This window comes from Lichenostomus cassidix, chromosome 5, assembly GCF_008360975.1.
Source record: "Lichenostomus cassidix isolate B80296 chromosome 5, HeHo_3.0, whole genome shotgun sequence".
Taxonomy (NCBI): Eukaryota; Metazoa; Chordata; class Aves; order Passeriformes; family Meliphagidae; genus Lichenostomus; species Lichenostomus cassidix.
In genome coordinates this window covers 55,056,870-55,064,441 of record NC_139486.1, presented here as the reverse complement: position 1 = coordinate 55,064,441, position 7,572 = coordinate 55,056,870, and the positions used below count along the sequence as shown (strand labels likewise).

Below are 7,572 nucleotides of genomic sequence, written 5' to 3'. Positions count from 1 at the left end.
TACAATCACTTTAAACAAACCAGGATAAAAGAAAATCCTAGGAGTTTCAGCAGATGATATTATCTCTCCACAAAGGTGCTGTGAGTTGTAAGACACTAATACAGACTGAGCCATAGCTCCATGTGTACTGACTGGTTTGGATGGGATGGGTTTGCTGACCACAGCCAAGGAAAGGATGTTTTTGGAGAAGGAGAATGACTTCCAGTATGTGTTATCCAAACCATGTTTAAGTCACAATCTGCTCTCCTCATTGGATAATAGAAAAACATCCTGGGACGTGCAGACATCCGTGTTTCAAGTGGCTTGTAGTCAGCTGGGAGGGGAACAATTTTGTGTAGGATATTTTTTGCTATCAGGATTTTATGGAAGGACATGGGAACACCTGTGCAGCAGAAGCTGCCATGACTTTAGGAGTCATTTTCCACCTGCCATGCTTTTCAGTATCTCTTCTGCAGAATTGGTTTTGTATGGTTGTTTTCATCGATAGCATGCATTTTTTCAGTAGTCTTAACACTAAAAGATGTTAGTTAGATCTGTGTTTCATGTCTATACTTCAGAGATGAAATTCCCTTCTTTTATGTATCCATCCTATTGTATTTTGGCTCAGCTTTTGCTCAGTAGCTCAGATAACAAACTGGTTCTGGTCCTATGCATATAAGGGAATATCTTGCACGGACTATCATTCTTCAGGATCCACTTGCAGCTTTTGCATTGCAGTAAAAGCTGGTGTACAGCTGTGGCTCTGAATTGTTCCAAAATTGGTACCAGAAGGTTGTTATCCCATGTTTTCTGCACAGCAGTGTGTATTGTATTTGCTCTTATTTCAGAAACTTTGATAAGAACAGGAATAAATTACCAGGAGGAATAAGTGAACCTAGAAAGTTTGCTGCTTTTCCATTAAAAGTTTTTGGCAGTCATTGCAGGATGCAGTGCTGGCATAGCAGGAAGCCAGTTTCTCCTATGCCCCTGCTCCTGATGTACCTGCTGCCAGGAATCAGGGCCAGGTTTCTTTATTCAGGGCCTCATGAGGATTTGTATTTATGTCTTACTTAGAAGATAACATGAGAGCAGGAATGTTTATCTGAGGACAGGCAGATGTAGAAAACACTCAGCTGGGAGCAGATGGACACATCCTAAGAAAGCATGAATAGGGATACTGGATTTATAAAAACTTTATAAGTAATGCAAAAAAAAAAAAGTCAGGCCATAGAGGAACCTGATTTGTACACTGGCCTTTAGAAAGATTTGTAAGTGGTTCTGTAGAGGCAGCTTTATGCACCTCTAAGAAATGTGACACCTTGTGTGAGGTGTTTACTCTGTATCATGTGGCTTTTGGCACAAAACTGCAGCTGAAAGACTCAGTCACTTAATCCTGTTAGCAGCACCCCAGCACAAATTTAAGGTGTTTTATAAATTCTTCAGCGTTTTCTTGTGTGGTTACACCAGGGGGTGCTGTCTTGCAACTGATAAATTTTGGTTGGTTTTTGTTGTTTTTTAAAGTGTTAAGGAAGAAAGTAAAGGATCTGGTGCAGGGATGTGCTTCAAGTTTTGTCATATAAGCAAGTAGAGAGTAAATTTGGCCCATTTTTGGGGTCACTTTCAGTTGGTTTTTGTATATTTTTAGGTTGCCTAGCTAAGTGTAAGCAGTGCACAGCAATTCACAGCTCAGATTACTAATACAGTACATCTGTTCAAACACTGCCTTTTCTCTAGAGATTTTACTTTTCTAAAGCACAGTGAGATGGATTTGGCTGTATACAGCTGGCCTAGGGAAGATCTCCCATTTGAAAGACATGATAATGAGTTCACTGTGAAAGGGATATAGGTGTAATATAAGAAATTCTAGCTGTAACTTTACCTGTACATTTGTAGCACTAGCCTAGGCCATTTTCTGTTTGAGCAAAGCTGTAAAATATCCATTATATTTCACTAGATATTTCTCCTGATTTTTTTTGGGTGTATATTCTGTAGCTTGTGATTTTAACTTTTTCTAAACTCTGTGTATTATGGCTTTTATTTCATCAGTGATCCACAATTGTAAAGAATAGAATGGAGTTGCTACCAAAATGTGATTTCTTTTGTTTTGAAAGATCAGCATAATTCTTACAGCTATAGATTGCAGATATTTTATAATTAGGGTATAAAATGTAGACCTTTCATACTTGTGAAAACCTGTTACTTTCGACAGGTGTAAGATCTGCAATTTCTGTAGCTTCAAAGTGCCTATTTTGCTCTTTCTTTCCCTGGAATTTCATTTAGGGGAAGCAGAACTTGCTAAGCTTATTGTTATCTTGGCCCCAGCACAAAAGCAGTGTTAGTGAGTCTCACTGTTCCTCCATCTTATTCACAGTGGTTTTCAGGTTTGGTATTTCACATTTTTGCTGTAATACCAGATCAAAGTCTTCTACAGCAGATGGTCACACTACATCTTTTCACTAAAAACGTGGTCTCTTCTTTTTCTGAGGTCTCACAATATCAGAAAGAGTTGGAAGAATTTTATAATGCTTCTAATTTTAGTTGCTTCCAAAGTTTGGAGATGACAACTAATGTCCATGTTGGAAAAGTTAGGAAACTATTTCCTTTTGCAGAAATGGATCATTTGAATTTCAAAATGCAGTGATGAGTTTTTAATCTGATCTTTCCAAGTAATTTCTGTCACTCGTATTCAGACACAAGAATAAAGAATTATTTCCACTGTGTTGTTCTTAGACTGTATGTAAATATTTTATTACTTTGTAGAAATTTTACTTAGATGGAATTCCCCATGGTCTTTCTTTTTTTCCTTCCTTGATTTTAAGTGGTTTTCACTGAAAATGGTAGATTTCTACACATGGTCTGTCCAAAACTACCGTGCTGTGTTGTGCAGGTGTCATTCTTTTGATTGTTCTTCAAATGAAATTCTGTCATTTTTTCAATATCTGCTGAATTCAGTGCTGCTAGTGGACCATGACTATGACTGAAAGCCATGAAGGGGTTTTTCATGTGCAGAAGCATGGACCATTTATCAGGAGATTCTTTTTTGAGGCCGGGAATGGTGGGTGGCAGGCTTACATAAGCCCCTTCAAGATTTGGAGGGTAGAATTGTCACTTCAGAGTTGTCCCAACTTGTGGCAGAGCCCTCTCTGTGGGCACTGAAAACCCACTGGTTCATCTTTTAATAATGTAGTGCATGGTTTTAGGTGTGATCTGCTTTGCATGTACAGAAATCTCTGGGATGTGCTTAGCACAGTTTTCCTTCTGGTGGGACCTGAAGTTGTGACCCCAGCCACTACCCTGTGCCTCCATGTGGCTGCCAGGACGTCCAGCAGTTAGGTCTGTCTGTGGGATGTGCACCTGGGGCCAGGAGCTGGCAACAACTTCATTCCTGCTTAAATCCAAGCCTGGACATGCAGTACCAGAATGGCAGCAGGTCAGACCAGGTCAAAGCTGATCCCCAAGCTGGTGTCCAAGCGTCACTTCAGCCATGAACTAACCTCTGTCTTTCCTACCTCATGCAGAGAATTTGCTGCCTGCTCTAGGCATTACCCCATGCTCTGAGACCTTTCAGGCTGCTCCTGTCAGTAAGAGGCTGTTCTACATCGTCAGGCATCTTGTCAAGAGACCAAATGTACAGTTCTTTACACCAGATGGGATTTATGCACTGGGCTTCAATCTATTAGATCTTAAGCAGCTTCTCTGCTTGTTTACAGTACTCCAATATCTCAAATCTGCAACTTGAATTGGTGCTTAATTTATTGTGTGTTATGCACAATCTGATACCTGATGATCTGATACCAACCAGGAAGGCAAGTGACCCAGTTTACTTGGTTAGTACAGCTGATGTGTTCTCCATGTAGTGAGGGTGTTCACTGGCTCTTACAATTAGATCCATATTGACCTGAATTACTGTTCAAAGGAGAAAGAGTGGTTTTTTGAAGTCTTGTCATCTTCAAGGATTCTGTATCCATTCATCCATTCTTGAGCTTGAGGGAGCAGAGAAGGCTTGAATCTGTAACTGACAGCATATGCAGCAAACTGTGTATCACTGGCTGCTTCAGACTGTCTGCAAGGTCCTAAACCTGTGCCCAGGGAAAGTCCTACTGACTTCACTTGGTCCTAAAACCCCTAAAAGTTTCTGTAAATATACCCCCATAAATAGACCTCTAGGAAGTTTCTATAAATCCAGTTTTCCCCCAGTTTACTGGGCTGCATTCAGGCAGCTGTTTACCTGCTCAGATAACACCTACCTGCCAGTAAAAACCCTGGTGTAGGAGCATTCTGCTTTTCTTCTTCATCAAATGGAGACTTGGTAAAGATTGTCTCAGAAGAGCAATTTCACCCTGAATGTGGTAGCTGGCTCCTTAATTCCATCCTGTACTGTCCCATGAGACAAGTATCTGTCTCTTGCCTAAATTTCTGACATAGAGACCATCAAGGTGATTGGCAAAACAGAAATTTTCTTTGTTATATCTTGCTTGTATAATTATTTCCATCATGGGAAGCACATTGACCTTTTATTTAAATGATCAGGAATTGCCTTGGATGCCTAAGTGGGATTTTTCTTTAATGCCATATCACTTTCTTTTAAAGGTGCATAAAAATAAGCTATTAAAACCTTAAAGGTGTTTGAGCTGATACTGTAGTGCTTGTATTTTCAAGCATGTCACACTGTGTTAATGCATCTTTAACAAGAGATAAAATTATTCCAGGGTTTATGCCTACTCCATCAGTAAGAACAGGTGTTTTTTTCCTACGCCTGTTCTCACTTGCACTTTCAGATGCAGAAGTTCAGCAGTGCTACTATATCCAGCCTTAATAAATGGAAATGTTACCCTAGAAATGCTGTCACTCTGCGAGAGGGACTGAACGCCACAGAAACCTGCCCTTGCAGCAGGGAAGTGCTAAAAGCCCATGAAGACATTTATCAGTTAATCAGTCATATTTATGGAAAATACAGATCATGTGAGCCTATGGAATGCATTTCTTAATTAAGTGAAAAATCAGGAATTGCGTGTGTTCCAGCCAATTCCTCATGTGTTACTGTAGAGCATGAAGCTACACGCCCTAACAAATACATACTTTTATTTCTGGAAGCAAAGTAGTCCCTAACTTCCCAAACTATGTATATTAAAACACATAAATAACAAAGATGCAAATCTTGTCTAACCTTTTTTTTTTTTTTTTTTTTTTAACAATATATTTTTACATTGCCAGTTTTCTTGCAAATTACTGGAGTTTGCAATTAGGGCGAACATGTTTTTGAAAGCTTGTAACTGATTTTTGTAGCAGAATTTAATGGATGTTACCTGTGAGTAGGTCTTGAGGATGAAACAGATTTCTCTCATTTTTCTCATATATCCGGGAAATTGCTGTAGGACCTCAGTTTTGTAGCTGTGGAGATAGGTTGCCACCTGTGTGAAGTGTGCTGAGATCTGCTGGTGAAAAGTTCTGTATGGAAGCTGGATTGCTGTTGTGCTTCTGAAAACATAGTCAGCAGTGCCCACTTTCCTCCTCATCAGTAAATGGGCAGGTAGTTGAGCTTAGACAGATTTCAGAGCCAGCTCTGGGTGAGTACAACAAGACAGAGCTGGGAACTTGATGGCTGTGAACACCTTGCAACAACCTCCAATAAGCAGCAGGCTGAAGAACTGAGGCTCTGCCAGCTCATTGTAAATTATATAATTTACATTTTGCTGTGGTTTAATGTGAAGACAGTAAGCTCTCAGTACAGCAGGACTAGTTTTTGACGTGCACAAAAGCTAATAAACAGGTAAGTGACGTTTAGCAGTGGCAGGACAAAGCTGCAAGAGAGACGGCCTGGTGTGCTTCAAGTGTCCTTTGCTGTGAGCCAAGAAAAGGAAATGGATAGATAATTGAAAGCTGGGCTTCACAGACTTGTCCTGCTGCTCCCATGCCACCTGGAGTGAAAAGACTTGTGCAACACCTTGTTTGTTACAGTGAAAGCATATTTTCTAGCTCTGTTTTCCAGTTTGTCTTTAACAGAGACAGGCACAGCCTCTGTTGGAGAGCAGATGCAATAGTGTTGACATCTGTAGGCAGTACTTTGGAAACTCCTCTTCTGGTTAGACTGTTCGTGTAAATCATGTGCACATCCCTGGATGCAGAGGGCCAAGTCCACTTCCAGAGCACTGTACCAAGTGTCAGTTTCCATGCCTTTGAGGGACTTCTGATCTTCCTGCACTGCCCTTGTCACCCTCTTGTCCCAGGGAACCCAGGTAGCAGAAGGGGCAGCAGGAGAGCAATCCTCAGGAGTAGCACCCTCAGCTCCCCTGCTTCTTTTAGGCCACAGGCGGGGCTTTTTAGCTTTATGTTTTGCAGTATATGATGTATTTTTAAAGTAACCTGAAAATGCACTTAAATAATTAGGAGCTGGAAGTGCAATTACATCTAAAGAAATGTTGCTGTCCATTAAACTCCTGGCAGTTCTCATTCACAAATGGTTTCTGCCCCAAAGCACTACTCCATGGAGGGTGTGAATGACAGTGAGAACAGAGGTATGTTGTGGTCTGGGTCTGTATCACATGATCAGAGTTTTCCTGGGTGATGTAAGTGATGCAGGTATTACAATCACTTGTCTCTTCATGTTTTTGATGGCAGCCTTAAATGTGATAGAGCTCTAACATTATAGATTATCACATAAAGTTCAGTCATCTGAAAAGTATGTTGAACTGGTGCCACTCACACAGAGGAGCTCCAGGGAACCATTTCAAAATTCAGCTGGGTTGTGAAGATTGCCCAATGAAGATCCACTGAATTTTTGTGTGGCTGCTTGTGTCTATGTTATATTTCTGTGTCTGAAATTAGTGCTGGTTCTTATGACTGAGCAAAGGTTACCTGTCTCTCTCAAGTTCCACTGAGCCTCAACTTTCCTAACTTAAGCAGCTACTTAGAGAAACTGAGGTTTTGTCTTAGTTCTTTCCATGCAGAGCTTATGTGATGAAAACAGGATTTAAGCTTGAGAATAACTGACTGATGATCACCTCTGTGCTGCAGTTGGGATCCAAGCAACTGGGTTGTATTTTAAAACCCAGGTACTGTGCATTTCCTTCCACAAATGTTCCCAACTGCATGTGAGGTAGCAATGTGTAACTGAAACAGGGGTGGTCCTTGGTTCTCCTGCATCAGTAAAACCCACAGGGACAAGCACTTCCCCATTCACACAGAGGCCCAAGTACTCTCAGAGCATCTGAAGCTTTTTAAAAGGATCTATTACTTTAAATTTCTTGAAAACTTCCTGAAAATTAAAAATCAATCAATTTTCTCGATCTCTGTCAAATTGTAATCTTATGGAAGTACTTTTTGTGCCCAAAGAGAAAGACTCTGACAGGAGACAAATGCAGTCATTTACCCTGACAGACTCATTCTCTGCCTGACCTCACCCCAATGGCATTTTGAAAGTGTGGGTGCGTTGTTTTGTTCAGGTGAATCACTCAAAATTACCATTTGTCTGAAAGAGTTTATCAAAAACTAATGGGATTTTGCAGAATAAATGGCTTCACAGTTCTTCATTTAGCAGATTGCTGAGAGATGAAATGAGTCTCTCAGGTATTTATTAACTTCTGTGGGTAGCTC

General features: G+C 40.6%; 1 long non-coding RNA gene across 1 annotated transcript; it reads right to left on the bottom strand.

Moving 5' to 3' along the window:
* Positions 1-3,574: 3,574 nt before the first annotated feature.
* LOC146436704 (uncharacterized) lies at positions 3,575-7,039 on the bottom strand. Its single transcript, XR_014852929.1, has 3 exons — positions 6,835-7,039; positions 5,286-5,518; positions 3,575-3,994 (listed from the first exon to the last, which is right to left on the bottom strand). It is a non-coding gene; the product is annotated as an uncharacterized LOC146436704 (long non-coding RNA).
* Between the last annotated feature and the right edge of the window lie 533 nt (positions 7,040-7,572).